The 18,406-nt window shown below is 44.3% G+C and overlaps 1 protein-coding gene across 1 annotated transcript in view; it reads right to left on the reverse strand.

Moving 5' to 3' along the window:
- thrb (thyroid hormone receptor beta) overlaps positions 1-15,700 on the reverse strand; it is an 86,370-nt gene extending 70,670 nt beyond the window's left edge. Inside the window, 1 exon segment of the mRNA XM_077009764.1 lies at positions 15,439-15,700. The gene's annotated coding sequence lies outside the window, so the exon portion shown is untranslated.
- Positions 15,701-18,406: the final 2,706 nt, after the last annotated feature.

Genomic DNA, 18,406 nt, shown 5'->3' on the forward strand with positions numbered 1-18,406 from the left:
AGCATTCTAATCACCAAGAAATGGACCAATTATTGGAGTGATTAATTAATTGATATATTAATAGGTAAATGTGTGGGTTGCTCTACGAGCCCCTTTCTCCGCAGGTGTTCCTGCAGAACTCATGCTACTGTGAAGCTTCAAGGTGCTGAGGGCCCCTAGACCCCTTCTGTTAGTTTTAGATTGCTTTCCATCCCAGGAATGGTTCACATACACACAAAGACAAAAAACAACATATGTCAAAACAGTAGACATCCAGACATCCATGTTACCTGTAATACTACAGCAGAGCATTTACAACTGAAACTGACAATAATTACTGTTCACACTTAAATCGCAATGGCCCTTGTAATACCAGTTCTACCACATGCATTCACTCCAATACCCAAAATAGATGCCTAAGCTAAATTACCATGACAAAATGCCAAGGCAAATAGTGGATGGATCACCTTCACTGGATCTGCTCTGCAGAGTAGTAGGAAAAGCCGTGTGGGCCAGGGTGGCTGTCCACTGCTGCGGGAACGTGAGCGTTCACTCCGCATGGGTTAAACACCGAGAGGATTAATCGAAGGTTCTTCTTCTTCCACTGAAGTAGATTAAACAAACACATTATTATGTAATCTTAGAAAAATCGATGTGGCCGATAACTCTTGCCATGTGTTTGAATCACATTAGCGTCCCAAGTCAATTTTATACCAGAACAGTTTCCTAGTTTTCTGACCATGTGTGTACGCTGCTAAGTATAATACAGCCTAAGCAAGCTATTTCCGCTTTGAGTATTGGCCTAGATTGCATGACAAAACAAGAATATTTTGTATATATTGTATATTTGTATTTGTCCCAGTTACAGCAAATGCATGCAAGATCATTGCAAAACTGAACAGGGCTGATTTCTGCATTGTGTATCTAAGCTAATTAGCCAATTATTTTAACATTAAGATTCAAATTCTGTAGGAGCTTATGCATCATTAAAATCCCACCAGCAAGTGCACTGACATATTGTTTTATTGGTTTAGCTCACTCAAAAGATCTTGCCATCAAAAACTATTTAGCATTATCAACTAGTCACCCTCAAAGCTTGACTCAAAGTGAAGCAAATATTGGCAACCGCCTCATCACTTCAGTTCCTAGGCAACAACCTTCTGGGTTCTCCGATATGAATAAGGAAAAAAAAATAGGAAGAAAAAAAGACGCCAGCGATGAACACATGTAGCTGTAGCTGCACATGAAAGTGGATTGTTAACCTGAACCCACAATTGGTTCAGTACCTGCAGCCAATGGGGAGCAGGTGAAGTTTCAGTCATCCGAGCCACTCGTTGAGCAGGGCTGAGTTCAGAGCTGGAACAACTCACTTGGCTGAGGGGCAGCGTGAGTGTGTGTGTGTGTGTGTGTGTGTGTGTGTGTGTGTGTGTGTGTGAGAGAGAGAGAGTGAGAGTTTGCGTGCGCGTGTGTGTGTGTGTGTGTGTGTGTGTGTGTGTGTGTGAGAGAGAGAGAGAGAGAGTTTGCGTGTGTGTGTGTGTGTGTGTGTGTGTGTGTGTGTGTGTGTGTGTGTGTGAGAGAGAGAGAGAGTTTGCGTGTGTGTGTGTGTTTGTGGCAAGAAGATCAGAAGTCACCTTTAAATAACAACCTACGCTGTTCTCAACAACAAGAACAAGTTCTCCATTCTTTGGCCCTGGGTGTTGCGATTTCCTTCATAACTAATGCAATTAGCTCTGGGTGGGCCGTTAATGCAGAGTCCCATGGCAAGAGAATGGGCCCAAACACTCTACAGGCTAAACAGGGGCTTTTCTTTCATTCCCTTGGCAGTCCTTGAATCTCTATACAGATGAGGGTTTTGAACCTCCATACAGATGAGGGTTTTGTTATGACTGATTAGTTGAGCAAAATGAACAAACAACTGCAGCTTGTAGCAGGTCTGTTCACTCAGCAAAGCTAAAGGGCCTCACTGGAGTCTAGTGGACACAAATACTAACCATAAAGGATTTGCTTTTAGTCTGTAATTAACCATCAGAGAAACATACAAATAAAACTAGGGGTTATTATTACTAGGCATATGTAAATGTACTAGGGTAATAGTAAAGGCTTTGCTACATAAAATGGAGATCATTTATGTGCAGCTTATGAACAGGTTAATGATATCGCAAGTTAGTTGTTAGACAGTTGTGAGTTCAGGTTTGGGGGATACATTAACATGGACTTGTTTTACTAGAAATATGGAGCTCTGTAGCTCTTTGGAGGAAAATAGACTCATGATTAGTTATTTTTCCATAAACAAACAAACAAACAAACCAACAAATCCGGGCTTCAATCACAAAGTTCAGTGTAAAACAGAGAGATACTGCTCAAAAGTGTTTTCAGATGCTGTAATATATTAGCTTCCTATTTCACAATATCCAGTGCATTCATTTTGTTGCCATATTATTTAATTGTCCATTTAAATGCTTCCAAAAGTTATTAATGATGCATGTTTTTCAAATACGTAAATATCACATTATCAGCCAATATGGTTACTGTACTCAGTTATTAAAGACATGTCTATAGTTTTACTAATTGAAAACAGAAAGCAGGGCCTGAATGCACTACAATTCAGCACTGGAATAATTCTTCATCACTGATGAGAACAGGCTGGTCTCGGACAGATTTACTAAAGCCCTTTGATGCTGTTAAAAACAGCTGGGGGAAACGTGGCTCAACAGAAGTCCTGCTAGAGACGTACAAGCACGAGCAGTTGTGACAATAAAGCACAGAGAAGTCCACTAATTGACTCACTCACTACGTGTCAGCTATTACGAGATATCAGCCAGGACCGCGCCCATTTCAGGGAACAGCGCTGCATTGCAACAGTTAAAAAAAAACTAAGCAAATGGCTCGTGATGTAGTTATATCAGGATGGTTAACTGTATTGCAAGTGAGGAGTTTTACAAAAAGCAAATGGTTTGGCTATGGGTTGATTTATTATCGCATGATAAGTAATGAGTGAATAACATCTCGCTTTAGTTTTTATTAAGCGATAAAATAAATAACGAGGCTTTTGGACTGCACGCTAGCACACGACTGCACATACGCACAGTGTGGGACAAACCCTCTAGCTTTCTCCAGTATGTTATTATAAATCACCAGCGTAAGCCTTCGTACAGACCAACGCAAAGGAGAGGAAGCCGTAACCACTGGTGTCTCTCGGGTGGGCAGGAGAGGTGTCCCCTCCAATTAAGGCCCGAAATACTGCCCGAGAACATCTACTTAGCAGGAGGCAGAAAACAAGTCCTCTAAACAGAAACGTGGAAACAGGGTGTATCTGTGGTCAGTGTTCAGTGTTCAGAAATGCCATGGAAATCAGCAGGAGACGCATGTAACTGCACAGGAGACGCAGTGTTGCACAGGCCACGTGGGTTCAGCAGTACCTGTGCAAAATGAGCTCATCGAAAAGAAGGAGATGAAGAATGAGGAAACGTGTGCTGACGGTGGTGTGGTGCCCACTGGGCGCGTAGCACTTCAGGTACAGCAGAACAAGACATCTGCTTCTTTACCGAGACTGTGATTATGCTTGAGTAGGCAAGACAAACACACACGCGCGCACACACACCAAGGCAGAAGATGCCAGCTAAACATCACGAAGAAAACAAACAAAACACACACACACACACACACACACACACACACACACACACACACACACACACACACACACACACACACACACACACACACACACACACACACACACACACACACACACACACACACAGCAGGACTCCTTCAAAATAAGTATTCTATTAGGAGAAGAACTGCTTGGAATACTCCATCCACAACACGCCGGACCCCCCCGAGCAACCGTAAGGGTGTTACTCAGCGTTTGCTTTAACAGCACATCTGCTCACGGAAGGGGATTAAGAGCAGCGGAGTGGCACTTGTGGACTCCTGGCTGGGGGCCCAGTCAGGCCAGATGCAGAGCTTGCAGGGTTCCAGGTTGGCTGCCCCGCTTTACAGTACCACGTCCGTTTACATGGCTGCAGATACGTCATTTCAGAGGGCATTCGTGCCAGAGGACAGCCCCGGTCGTAAAGAACCAGCCTCAAGTTCTGGAGCCTCCAGACGCTTTGGTAGGACATTTGTGAGTATTCCAAAACAAGGTTTTATTTTTCTCCGGAGGCGGCCGTGTGTCTAGGCCCCTTTGGCTTGCAGCAAAAATACATGACAAACCATAATCAGAGGGGTTAAAGGTGGAGAACCAGAGAAGGAGAGAAAGAGAATAGCTTGTTTGCATGGTGGTGTACAGTTTGCTTCTGTTGTTTGTTTGCTCAGTGTGTGTGTGTGTGTGTGTGTGTGTGTGTGTGTGTGTGTGTGTGTGTGTGTGTGTGTGTGATGGTCAGCGGGAGAGTTGCAACCCATCGCCCAAGATGAGAACCCTTGATGAGGCCCCTTGTGTCTGTGCCAGTGTTCAGACAGACCTCTGTCTTGTGGCCACACGACTGTGTGGTTTTATTGGCCAATCCGGTACGTGACGGAGGTCTGCGCCATGGCTGGACACCAGGGCTGCATGACTGTGGACACACAGGTTGAGAGAGAGAGACACCAATATAAACATCACACCTGGAGCCTGGGCTCACAGCTGAAAATAAGCAAGCCTGCATGTGTTAGAAAACCTGCAAAATCACACGCACAATCAAGGCTCCGGGCCAAACCAAAACATTTGGCTGGAATTCCATCATTTCCCAGAGCGTTCCTACATGGCTAACATGTGTCCAGCTGCATTCCTGGAGGTGTCCAGCCTGCATTCTCCTTTGGCACATATCCAAGTCAACCCTTCAGCTAATTATCAAGACCTTTACAACTGGACTTCGTTTAACAGCAGAGGAAAAAACACAGTGGTGCGGTCCGGGAGGAACGCAGGTTTGGTCGCACCTTTCTAGAAAAACACACGAAGCACATGAAACAACATTCAGCTGCTGCTGGAATGTCAAATCAGTGCTATGGCGCTACATTAGCACTCGGACACGTTTGTGTAGAGGCTGACGGATGTGTCTCATAGACAAACTACAGGTGGAGGCACCAGGCCCTAAAGTTCATCAATCAAGGACATTTGTGTTTTAATCTTGCACTTGTGTTTAATGAAGGGCATATATAAAATACACTAAAAGCCTTCAGCCTTCTTGTAAATTCTCAAGTATTATGCAGTATCATGGTTTTACATTTCAGTTTGCATTTGTTCTGTACTTTTAAAGTGCCATACTTAAAAAAATCGGTTTATGGAATCAAATGCATGGTTATAGTGTTGTAGACTACAGATTTGCCATAGATGTCTGCTATAGAAACTTTCAAGATCACCAGTAATACCAGTAATATAGCCAGGCTATTAAATCCATCTCATGTTGAGACCTGAAAAGAACCAGAACACGCTCAGTTTGCCTGGGATTACTTTACTGCTCCAGCTCATTTGAAGGTCGTGGGCAGTGATGCGTTTCTGCACGTTCTCATACATTCTTTACCCCTTCCCGCTGAAGCAGCTAGATTTAGATACTCCAGTTCATATCAGCCCAGATTCACTTCATTCAGAAACACCTGTTCAAATCAGCCCTGATTCGCTTAATTCAGAAACACCTGTTCAAATCAGCCCTGATTCGCTTCATTCAGGAACACCTGTTCAAATCAGCCCTGATTCGCTTCATTCAAAAACACCTGTTTCATTGTCTAATGTTTTTAAATGTCTTCCGTCAAACATGTTTTGATTTAAATGACCTGCTTGCAGATGTTATTCTTGTAATTTAAGGAGATGATGATGTATCAGGAATTGAACATCACGGTCTTGACTACAGGCAAGTCTGAAATTATATTTCTGCATGGTCTGTAACTCTCAAGCCACACACATTGACAAATCAACACTTTCTCAAAATTTTCAACAACCATCTTTGCAGAAAAAAGGTTACGCATAGGAATTTAAGTATTTAAGGACGTAGTGCCAGTGTCCGTGAGTGATTTCCTGAATTAAACAGCACAGCAAGTGTGTTACCTAGATTACAACCATCTACCTGTAAAAATTACAAGCAGTGTTCAACTTGGGTTATCATGGTTATCCTAAAAAAGCTTTGTTTTTTAAAAACACCGCTTTATTGCCAAACGTCCACACCACCAGAGTGTTCCCACTAGCCAAATATAACAAAGAACAAAGTGCTAACACCATCGTCTCCAAAGAGAATGCTAGCGAGACTTGGCTGTGGTTGGTACCGGCTGTGGCTCCCTTCACTGGATTCTTCGTGTTCGTATCGGAGCTACACAGATATTCCACTGCACTGCGACTGAATATCCTGCAGCTTTTGAATGAAATGAGCATACGCTAGTCAGGCTAATAGTTTGCCTGTTTTCACATTCAATCAAAGCAAGAGGCCCTTCCAACTACACTGGCCTTAAGACCTGCCCTGTGGAATCAAACAGGCTGGACACGGTGGACAAGGCGCGGACTGCATGGCCGTCGTGAATTTCATTCTCTGGTAGGCATGATTTTAAGCTCAATCTCGAGCAGTGTGGTTTCTTTCATATCAGCGTTTGGAACCGAAATGACCGAGTTACAACTGAGAAGCATACGATTTTTCCCCCTGCAGTGACAGAAACCATCATGGTGAGATTGTGAGTTGCTGCACCTCCAAACTCTCCTAACTGCAGTGCACAAGGCTCACGACTTCAGTCCCATTGCCAATCTGCCTTGTTAGTTTGGAGAGTGATGAAACAATTTTCACTATGAACTCGTAACACACACACACACACACACACACACACACACTCTGTTATGTATACGTCCGTTCCTAGACCTCCACCAACCACGACTTCCTGCTGTGATCACATGTGCAGCTCTCCTGACGTCACACCTCCGCCACACACAAATCAAAAGCAAGTGGCCGTAAACAATGCAGATTATCTAATAAAAGCTCAACAACAACTAGAGTGGATGTGCCTCCGCTGTGTGCCGTCCAAACCCCAGGGCTGCTCTCAATGGCCCTTTCATCCTGCATGTGCAAGCACACGCATGCCATCCAATTACCTGGTGCAACATGCTGTTTCACGCATCTCGTGTGATTTGCTGAAATACATCTGTGCCGGCTCGTTCGACAAAAAAATGCTGTCGAAGGCCGGCAGCGGGAAGCGCGGGTGCGTTTGAGGGGGCCGGGCGGTGGCCGAGTGGTGGCCGGGCTGAGGTGGCGTCCACCCCGGCGAGCGTATCTGAGAGAGAGGCTGGGTACAATCGGAGCCGCAGGGCCTAAAATGTGTCGTAATGGGGAAGGTGTTGGGGGTGGCACCAGGAAGATGGGGGACTCCTATGCAGGCAAATGGAAGCCACAGTGAGTGATGTGATTGTTCCATGGTCTAGAAACTGATCCCAAAGCCCCAGGACTTCTGGCTCCCTACAGGTGCTGAACCACCCCCTGACCACACACACACACACTCTCTCTCTCAAAAAAACCAAGAGACAGAGAGAAAGAAGGATGAGACCGTAATAATAGAACACTTACAGTATCAGGGTGTTACCTAAACAGCGTTCTCAAAGGTAACGTGAAGCAGACTGCCTTTGGGCTTGTGTGAATCCTGAAGAGAGAGTGAAAGGAGGCAGATTAAGAGTCCAGCATGACCTCAATAAGAGAAAAAAGGGAGTGGAAGAACGTGAGGTAGATATTTTGTTAGACAAACAGAGGGGGAGACGGGAGGGAGGGGTGAAGAAAGAGAGAATGGGGAGGAGAGGAGAGGCGCGAGAGCCCAGAGCTGGAGATGGACATCACGTGTAGATTCTGGCCCAACAGGCCCGGAAACCGCGCGAGCACGCGGACTGGCGGCTTTGGTTTTTTTTGGGGTTTTTTTTCCCCTTTTTCTTCCCACATCATCCGTTCGCCTTCAAACGGCCTTAAGAAGGAAGGCCGACGCACAGGCCCAGTAGACGATAGTAAAAGAGATGTGGGCTGAGCTAGCGTGTCTGATGCGGGAAGGTTCCTCAAAGCCGTGTCAAAATCCACCACGGCGTCAGACTGGCACGCCGACAGCTCCGCTGGTGCCCTGGCTGCATATCAATAACCGCAAATGAAAAGGACTTTCAGAAAGGTCAGGAACTCAAAGCCCTAGGAACACAAGCCCCGTAATAATAAGGCTTTTTTCGCGTTTTGCCAGCTCACAGCCAAACGTTATAGGATAATGCATAATGCCTCGATGGCCTTGGTGAGACAGAAAACATAGATGTCATGGACTGTGCAAATGGCGTGTGCATTTCTGTCTGTAGGGCATGGGATTGGGTCGAGGTGTTTGCAAGGGTTTATCTTTTTTTTTTTCTTTTTTCCTATCAGGTTTGCATTTACAGTAAGACGTATTACTTTTTCAGCTGTCCGCAAGGTTGCATAGTGCTTTTTTCGCTGCTCACAAGGTTTTTTTTTGCTATTAGGTTTGCATTTAAGATGTATTGCTTTTTCGATGTTTGTGACACACCTTGTCTATACAACAACACGGGGGGGGGGGGGGGGGGGGGCATGTTTAGAAAACATAAATCATTTTAAGTGATGATGCTGTTGTACTGTGGTTGATTCAAAAGGGCTATTAAAGCACTCTTTAAATAACCCCCCAAAACACGCACAATCAAATATGCAAATAGTGTCCCAAAGCAAAGCAGTGAACGTTTCATTTAAATGTAAATAACGGTAACGAACACAGTGAAGGAATTCACTGAGAAGGTATCAGTCCAAATCAGACGTATGTAGCTGACAGCGTCTTCACGGGGCTCCTGCCTTGAGAGTAACTGTTTGAGATCCCCCTCAAAAACGAAAGAGAGGCATGTGTTACTTTGACCCGATCCATAAGGCCTGGCCCAAAGCCAACCTCTAGTTCTTCCCTCAGTGCAAGTCGGTACAAGTTTATTACTCTCTGGAGCTACAGCCAAACTGCTCGCTTTTGCTTTGCTTACTGGTAAACAAGATCAAGGAGGGGGTGTGTGACAGCCCCCATTTTAACTAGCCTGCCTTCCTCAACAGGTAAAAAAAAAAAAAAAAAAAGCAAAAAGACTTATTTCCTAAATGCACTGTGCATTTGAAAGCTCTTTTAAAGCATGTTCTCCCCTGGACGTCTTTTTCATCCTTTTATTCTGTCTTACTGCCCTACAGGGACGCCAACTGGATCACAGAAAGAAAGAAAGAATAATTTATCGGTGTGGGAGTGGGGAAGACCATGAGGCCATGGGACAAACGCCTAAATCTGATCTGGGGGTGGTTCTGAGATGATGAGGTCCAAGGTAAATGTATGGAGAAGCACGGCAAGACCTGCACATCAACAGCTACTCCCCATAACTTTAGCCATCAGCTTTAAAGGCATGGATGGACCAAAGGTGACTAGCAATGAGCAATAATGTTAGAATTTGAACTGTTGGGATGCACTCATTACAGCTTCAAAAATGACTAATGTATAAAGGTTGAAATAGTGAGGGGGGCCAAAACACTGCCAAACACTATAAATTAGAATACAACAACATGAACGCTTCCTCTCGATCAAGAGTGTCCAACTCCTGTACTGTGAATGTAACGCCCTGCTGAGTTCTGCTCTGAGACTAATCTAACCCGGTGCCGTGAACTGAGGCCTTCAGTGGCATCCCAACTCCTGAGCCATGAGCACTGGAACAAACATCCTCAAGGGTCGATCTCTAGAATGTTCTAGACCTTTTCTACTAGTCCATGGGGGAAAAAACAAATCACATTGTCCTTCCCTCTTTATTCTGCATCAATTACAAATGGCTAATACGTCCCCAACACAAAATACAGGTAGTAGAAAAATGAGTGCGTTTGCCATTATAACAGTCCTCATTGGTTCAGATGGTAGCTGTCACTCATACTGGCACACCTGGCATTGCTGTTAGCAAAAAACATGATCCATGTTAATATTGCTTGCTTATTGAAACCTGGCTTGTATCCCTTGGATACTTGGAATTTCTTTATGAACAAACTCACATTTAACCAGTAGAGAACAGTTGTTGGGCATCCGACTAATACAGTCTAGATTATGTCTTATTCCTCAGGTAGTATATCTGCATAAGTTAAACATTTAAATGGTGTATGGTGTGCCCTGTAAGAGGCTTTGGTACTGTGTGATATGATACCGCAGCATTTATGAAATTGTGTAATATGACACAATACTGCCCCAGTACAAGGGGAAAAGGGAAAATCAGAAAACAGAACAAACAGAACAGCTTTGTTTCTTGGCAATAGTTTTTGACCATTTTTTTTTTTACATCAACAAGAATTTTATAATCTCATCGTGGCACCCAGAGTCCCACACTAATTCTCCACAGTCGACAACCCAAAAGGGGCCCAGACAGAGCCACAGTGTGTGCTGCTGCCAGTCACTCGCACCTTTGCCCACAGCTGTTCTGAGGGATTACGTCTCCTCCCCGCGTCTCCCACACAGCACACGCTCCAGAACAAAAGGGCTGCCCCTTAGACCACGAGATTACACACATCTCACTGGCACACTACCCCTAATGCAAATCCAATAAGGCGAAAGTTAATTGTCGTATTCGACTCAAAGTAAAAGCGCGAGAGTCGTGGCCTTTAGCGCCAGAAGTAGTGAACCACACCCGCTGATCAGTGACGGTACCGCTAATGAACTGGTGTTGACACAATTACAACAAATGCATCCTTTTGTGAGCCGGGTGGCTCATGGAACATCTGCTAGGCCTGTCAGTCTGGCGTGATTTGTGACAAATAAGCACGTGCTAACTTACATGCTAACTCACGTGCCATCAGGACACTGGAATACAGACCACTTAGCAACCCCCCCCCCCCTCCCCAGTCTTCATTAAATTATGAATAATAGTTCTGAATGCAAAAAAAGCCCCCAAATTAAACAAATGATAAATAAACCAAGCAGGTTTATACGGAATAATCTGACCATAGTGCTGAGTCTATATTAAAAGCCTTAAAAATACAAGCAAAACAATCATGTGTGATCTGGCTTCACACATGCTTTCCAGAAAATTAACAACAAATAACATATAAAACATATAAACATTTGTTGATAGGTTGAAGTCACAAGAAAAAAATTGCTCTTTCCTCATCTACACAATACAGCTACGAAGAGAAAATTTTTTGTTAGAGGGTTCATTTGCATATTCCTTGTAAATTAATATTCTTTTCTCGATATCAGCATTCCTAATGCCAATATTGCAATAACAGATAAACAATAAATTGTGTGAGTCTACTAAGATTCATCTTAAGTCTCGTCTTATTTACTGTGCTGGCAATCTTTCATTAAAACATTTCATAGCCCAGGATTTTGCTACAAATCATCTTTAAATTAAAGGCATTACACTGGGTGAACAACTATACCAAAGACACTTTTAAATATAGAACACTTTAAAAAGTCTTTCCATCCAAACACATTGGTTTGGAATAGTGGCTGATGAACTAAAAGTCTGGACTCCCACATGAGAACAACCTTCCCACCATCAGAGAGACTACTGTGACCTGGGGCCTACAGTGCGCATGAATGAATTCAGCAGAAATATAGAAATCCAAAAGAATGCATGGAATTTGTGATTTACAGCAGTTGGCCCTGTGTGTCACATTTTGAGGTCTGGCGACAGAAAGCACATCAGAGTCCCTCAGGCCTGGGGGTCAACTGAGAGCTTGTGAAAAGGTTAGCTGAATGTTAACCATCAGTAAATCAGACACAGCTAGGCAGAACGACAAGAATAATCACTGCACTGTAGCCCTGCATTCACTGGCGATGGGAAATTCCTGTTAAGCTAGTTTTTGTGGCTGTAACAGAAAGTTTTACTCCACAGTAAAGTGACAGGACTGCACCCACTACTGATCGGCGTGTAAACCAGGACGTTTCTGCATTGCTGTCGTGTTAATGTTCGGCTTCCGCAGAAAGGCTGCGCGGTCGAAGGGTATTTCGCCGTCGCTAAAAACAACAAAAGTAACAGATTTCTGCAGGGCATTAAATTTTTACTCAAAATAAGCTCTTATGGAGCACCGTGACTGATCGCTTTCAAAGACATCTTCACCTCACTGGGTCGGCCATTCTGAAAATCCCTGAAAAGCCAATCCCAGTTGGAATTACAGTTCCGCTTTCATAAAAATTGTGCATACACCTGAGGTGACAAGAGGAGTTCACACTCGTGCTTGTAGGTGTCATTCATGTGGGCTGTTCTGGGTTACCATGTAAAAAAAAAGCACTGCAGTAAAAAATTACTTGCTTATTTTTAATCCCATAACATCCCAGGTTGTAGGCATTTAGACTGCTGCCTGTTTGAGGAATCAATTATTTTTTGGCTGTACAGGTTGCCACAGACATTATGAAATATATAGACTGAAATCAGCAAATGTGTGGTAAAGGTATTTTTAAAATATGAAAAACGTTTATTATAGTTTTATGATTATTCTTATAGTTTTAATCTAGAATGGTTCCATCAGCATTCAAAACATCAAAACACCAGTTATTTTTTCAAAGTTAATAACGTGTGACTGCTCAATGTTATGTGGCCAGACCAAAACACAATACAAAATCCTACATAATAAAAGACCCTCTCTATGAGATAGATCTACCCATATTCATACCCATAATCCTTTTCACAAACATATTTTCACATGCATGTGTGTGAAATACTTCTTGTTACTTCTATATTGCATTGCATGCTAAACTAAACTGTACTTTCTTCTGAGTGTCATCTGCTGTCTTTGAAAGATTGGTTGTACTGACATATATGTTTTATATTTTATATAATAAAAAATATAATGTAAAATAGAACTAGTTCACAGTATATATATATATATATATATATATATATATATATATATATATATATATGAGTGTATGTGTGTGTGTGTGTGTGTGTGTGTATATGTGTGTGTGTGTGTGTATATGTGTGTTCCATATTTGCTCAGATTTCATGGTCTATATTTATTTTTCACATCTATCACATGTAGCGTTCGTATCCACAAACTTACAAGAGGGCTTTAGAAAAGCATATTGACTTAGCACAACTCAGTTATAGGTTAGAGCCTAAAAATGTTTACCTCAAGAACAAAAAGCCACACCAAGATGAAGACACTCGACGCTTCGCGTGTATGAACCGAGGCTCCGCACACGTTACCCTAACACACCCCTCACTCACGAACTGCCAAGGAGAGGCAGCCCAAAAGGGGCGGGGCCTAGAGAGGGGTGTAAGGCACAACAATGCAGCTCTCTGCGACCTGCAGCTCACCAACCACAAGCCGCTCTGGCAGCATTCCACGGACAAGCTTGAAGAAGAAGCAGATTAACGCTGGAGAGGAGCAGCTCGTATCTCTTCACCCCACGATCCTAAATGACGTCCAGTCACGCCAGCCCCACGTCTGCCCAGCCTCCATTACAAACTAACTAAATGTTGTGCATTCGGCCACCTTCCAACTCAAAACTCCCCCAGTCCAGTCATGTAACTGGCTTCTACCGACAACATTCGACAGTTGCGTCTCTGCGTGTATGCTGTGTGCATGCAGTTGTTGCTAGCGTGCAGTTGGTTTGGGCTACGTGCTACAACTTGAAACCATGTGCATTTCACCCAGCAAACGAAGAGGGTCTAGGAAGGGAATGGAAACTCTGCATCCATAAAACGCAGTCAATGGATCAGGGCAGGCCGGAGACCAGCGAGTTCACACAAGTGTGCATGCTCAAGAAACAACACAGTTACAGCTGCTGAGATGTCGGATATGATTTGCTTATTTGTGGAAATTTATGGAACCACGAGTGTTGCCTTCTTTACACCGGTTTCTCACACTAAGAAGAGCTTTTTAATATAATTACATAACCAGCAGAGAGAAAAGTAGCCCATTCAATATGACCCTCACTCGGGCATTACATAAACCCAGAGGAAGGATTCCACTGGAACAACTCACACTGTCCTGGTCTAAGTGGCTAGGAACTTGTGTCCAGACAGCGTCAATTACTACTAAGGAAGTTCCAATTGTCATGCCCCCCCCCCCCCCCAACATTGTTGTGAGGGAGTTTATCATCCATTCATTCTTTCGGGGTACTTGACTGCCTACCAAGTAACCTGGAGGCTAAAACAAGCTTGTGAAGAGTCGCTGAAAGATTAACTTTGCAACAGAGGCTGCATGTGTAGGCTATAATTTGTTATTTCAGGACTTACAGGACTTACTGTAATAAAGTCAGTTGACAGCTGCATAGGCCAGTGTTGTTGTGAGCACACTGCATTCACTGAACATGCCCTGATAGACAGCTCGGTTCTTGAATCAAATGCACGTCCATAATTAAAGCCATCCTGAAAGACTGTCGTACACAGCAAACAACTAATTCGACATTTTCCAGTTAGGAGTGCTGGTACTTGCAATCACTCGCCAATTACACGGGTCCTATTTGAACGTGCAACCCCGTCAATCTAAATCGACAAACTGAATGTCACTCACTTCGTTGTCAGTTGTCGGCTCACTTAGCCAGCTTGCAAATTGATTTCAGTCGTCGCTGTTCACGGCTACACGAGCAGAGCCATCTGACCCGGAGCAGCCCACCCTCCACACAGGCGCGTTCTCTAATCGCGCAGGATTCTGATACATTGCACGTTGCGAAATCTTTACGTACGGCGGCGCGAGAGGGACAGCAAGCATTTTTATTTCATTCTCCAACAGCGCTGCACGAAGCGCGAAGCCGTTAATACTCGAGTTTCACTTCTGTCGCACCCGTGTGAGAGGGTGAAATTAGGCTGTAATCTTCTCGTCCACAGCAGACCTACGTTGCACTGGCGGAGCAGAGAAATTTAGTTTTTTTTTCGACACACACCCGCCGCCTACATTAGCCTGAACAACAGGAAATAATTGGTTTTAGTTACTGAAATTTTGCGACGGATTAAATAGCATACACGTTGTGCTAGGCAGCGGGAGGTTAAATATGGCGAGAATCTTACACGGCGGCTTCGCTGAAATATGCTGAAATAACCGTCGTGGTGGGGCAGCCGTTTGCTTTGCGGTGGATGTTAAAGACACGGTGAAATTGGATACGCTACTTCTGAAAAAGTTGTACTTACTGTCAAGTTAACTTAATGACACCGTCAACGAGCATTTTCAAGACGGTAGAAACTGATTCTTATCGCCACCCCAACGTTTAACGTCCACATAACGACGTTGTAGCGTTTCAGCTGTAACGATACAAAATATCGCGTTTGACGTCCCTCACCGCCTCAGTGCGCCCACAACTGACACAGTGCTACACCGACACATCCGCTTACTAAAGGCTGAATCTTAACGCCACACGGCTCTCCTGCGACTAACGACGTGAAGAAACGAATCAATTCCGCCAAATAAAGCCGAAGTTACGTTAATAATGAAAACCTTCGCTTCGCTCGCAGCGTTAGCCTGCGCGACATTTTCCCGGAGCCCCGTCAGCTCTGACAACCTTGAATGTAACGTTAGGGGGGATTTGTCTCACCTCGAAGCCGAAGAACAGATATTTCCGTCACACCGTCAAAATAGTCCCCCGGAGCGGTGTGTGTGTGTGTGTGTGCCCTGCAGGGAGAGTCTGGGCTCCCTGCGAGCGAACGGACCGAGCTGAATCTTTGCAGCGAGTGGCCTCGAATGACCCCACCGAGTCCGGGCAGATCAACTTCAACATGGACCCGAGGAGAAAGCGAGCCTGCTGGCTTGAGACATGCAGCGCTTGGATTTGATCGCTATGAGGAATCAGAGAGCAGCTGACTCTTTCTTTTTTCTTTTTTTTTCTTTTTTTTTGGTGTAAAGGATCAGATTCTTATCTCAGGGGTTGTTGTTCTGTTATGACATGCAGTCAGAAGAGGCTAAATCTGCAACGTGTCTACGACCCAGATTAGTGCACCAAAAATAAACAAATGGATTTATTGTGTATTTTTAACATCCATTCTTCTTGGACGATATCAACGGGCCAAATTATATAATTTCATTTCGTTTTCGTTGGTTTAAAACAACAACAGGAGAATACCCAACCTTGCATTTTGTACCGTAAATGAGACGTCCACACCAGAATAGACGAACACGTTCATTTCACGTGTGACAGTAGCCACACGTTTATGACGGGCCGTGCTGTAAGATGCACGCAGGTCTGCGGGTCTCTATTAACCCGTTTCGTTAGCTCACTGTGTTCCCTTTCGTTTGTGTCCAAATCTATACAAGGTTCGCATCACATTTTAGTCGAGCACTCGACAACGCCCAAGGCACAACACAAGCGAAAACGAGGATCTGCGTGACAGGGGCTTGAAGGACTTGCAATAAATGCAGCACCAAACGCATAACGTCTCAGGATGGCCCGGCTTCAGTTGAGCGCTGAAATTAAAAGCACAAAGGAAGTGGTGTGCCCATTCCAGATTGCATATTTAACATTATTCCCTCCCATCCCGTAGTGTCGGCGGCATCTCTGCTCACTTTGACCGTCATTGCGTTTGAGTTTGCTTTGCTCCTCCTCCATGTGGGCCGCGGTGTCCAGATAGCTGGAGTGGCGCTCAGAAGGTCTTGCAATAAGAAGAGTAGATCTAGTGGCGGGGGAGCCTCTGCCTTCCTCCACTCACGGCCTCCTCCATTAGAAGCTCAGCAAGAAGAGAAGTTGGAGAGATACCCTGTCAGAATGGTGCACGGGGGCCCTTTAGGCCAGTCTAGCACGTTAAAATTCAAAACGCTGAAAGCCTTGCAGTAGATAAGGACACGCATGATTTTCTGGACCAAGATCAAGTCTGATGATAAACCTAACCATAACTGTCAATGGCAAATCTTGGAAATACTAAAATTTAGTCTTAAACAAGTGTACAGACCACTAAAAACAGTTGCCTGTTTTTTTTTCTGCTTGATCACGTTGTGTTGAGGCCTTTTATTACTGCAGTACTGAATGACTAGCCAGAGCGTTCATTTGCAAATAACGCATTGCTTCAGGCAATATCCTGATGTGAAGCTCTTGAACTCGTCCCATGTTTACATACAATGGAGGACAAGTTGTGTCCTTACCAGCTTATGTTTCATAAACCGTCTACGTGTGCAAGATCAGCTTCGTCCCCTTGCATTCTAATAGACAACACCTCAGAAACAGTTCCAGGGGCTGTCGTGGTGGACACATTAGCATTAATAGTTCTTCAGTGCTGGACTAGTATGGGAGACACGTGAGCCAGTGGCAACAATGTATCATGTCTGCCTTATTTGAATGACCTCTGACTGAACTGTGGCCCTACAGCATGACTAATGACCTCTCACCTCTTGTCTCTTAAACCCTGAGCTCATGCAGACATGTATGCCTGTAACAGTACCTTTCTACAACCATCCATTAGCAACCACTGAAGTTGACATAATTACAATAAATCTGTGGTCCGGCTAATGTGCTCGAGACTTTGACAAATCAGAAATGTGCCAGGACGTCTTAGTACTAGATTTAAATTTGAAATGGCAAAACTGGACCTCAGGATATTAGATATACACATATACAGTGTCCTTAGTTTGTTCTGCTGGTGTTACTGTTAATTAATCATCTCCTGTCCAGAGAAATTATTTGTTGTAACTTTACATTTATATTTCTGTCATTAAGCAGAGTTTTTGATTGATTTACATTTTTAATATTTATTTCACTGTATATAGTTTCATGTGTTTGGTTGTAATTATTATAGTATTACATGTTTTTAAGGCACTGGTCATCTTGGCATTGAAGGATTACAGTTAAGCTTATATCATCATTCCATGTGAGGAGTGTTTAAGTGAGCAGTGGCAGTGTCGTGGAGTTTGAATCTCCTTGACGATGGCTGACGATGGTTAGAGCTGTATTGTCTATCACACTCAGCCATCGTACGACGCCTGCCAGCACTGTGGAATAAAGCAGCCTGTGAGCATGGCACCCGTACAAACGTGCTCATCAAAGATTCATGCCCTTCAATCCAGCCTTGGAGGCGTGCTGGGAGGGGGGCAGCTGAGGGTCCAGATCCCCCCCCCCCCAACACACTCCGTTGAGGGGATCACAAAGAACGACCTGTGTGAGAACAAACTTGACAACGACGTTATCAGAAACGTCGTATAAGGGGTGTGGCTTCTGCCCTAAACCCCGCCCCGAGGTGGGAGGTGCTGCGTGTCACTATGTCACTATGTTTATTGACCAGCCCTCGGAGGGGTGGGCGGGCGACAAAGCCGGCAGCGTCACCTGTCAGGAGTCACCTCACTCTCGTGGCACATCCCCTGCAACACAGAGGTGGGCAGTGCCCACCATCAACTGCACAACTGCCATGTAGCCATGAACATCATCTCCAGTTCTATGTTCTATTGCATTACAGAATCCAAGCTTGCTTAAACATGTTTAAATAAGAGGGTTGCTGGATATAAATTATTACTGAAACATTCACCGTTGAGTAACGTGCTTGTTTTTTTTTTTTGGGTGGGGTGGGGGTGGTGGGGGGTAC

The sequence above is a fragment of the Brachyhypopomus gauderio genome, chromosome 6 (genome assembly GCF_052324685.1).
Source record: "Brachyhypopomus gauderio isolate BG-103 chromosome 6, BGAUD_0.2, whole genome shotgun sequence".
Lineage (NCBI taxonomy): Eukaryota > Metazoa > Chordata > Actinopteri > Gymnotiformes > Hypopomidae > Brachyhypopomus > Brachyhypopomus gauderio.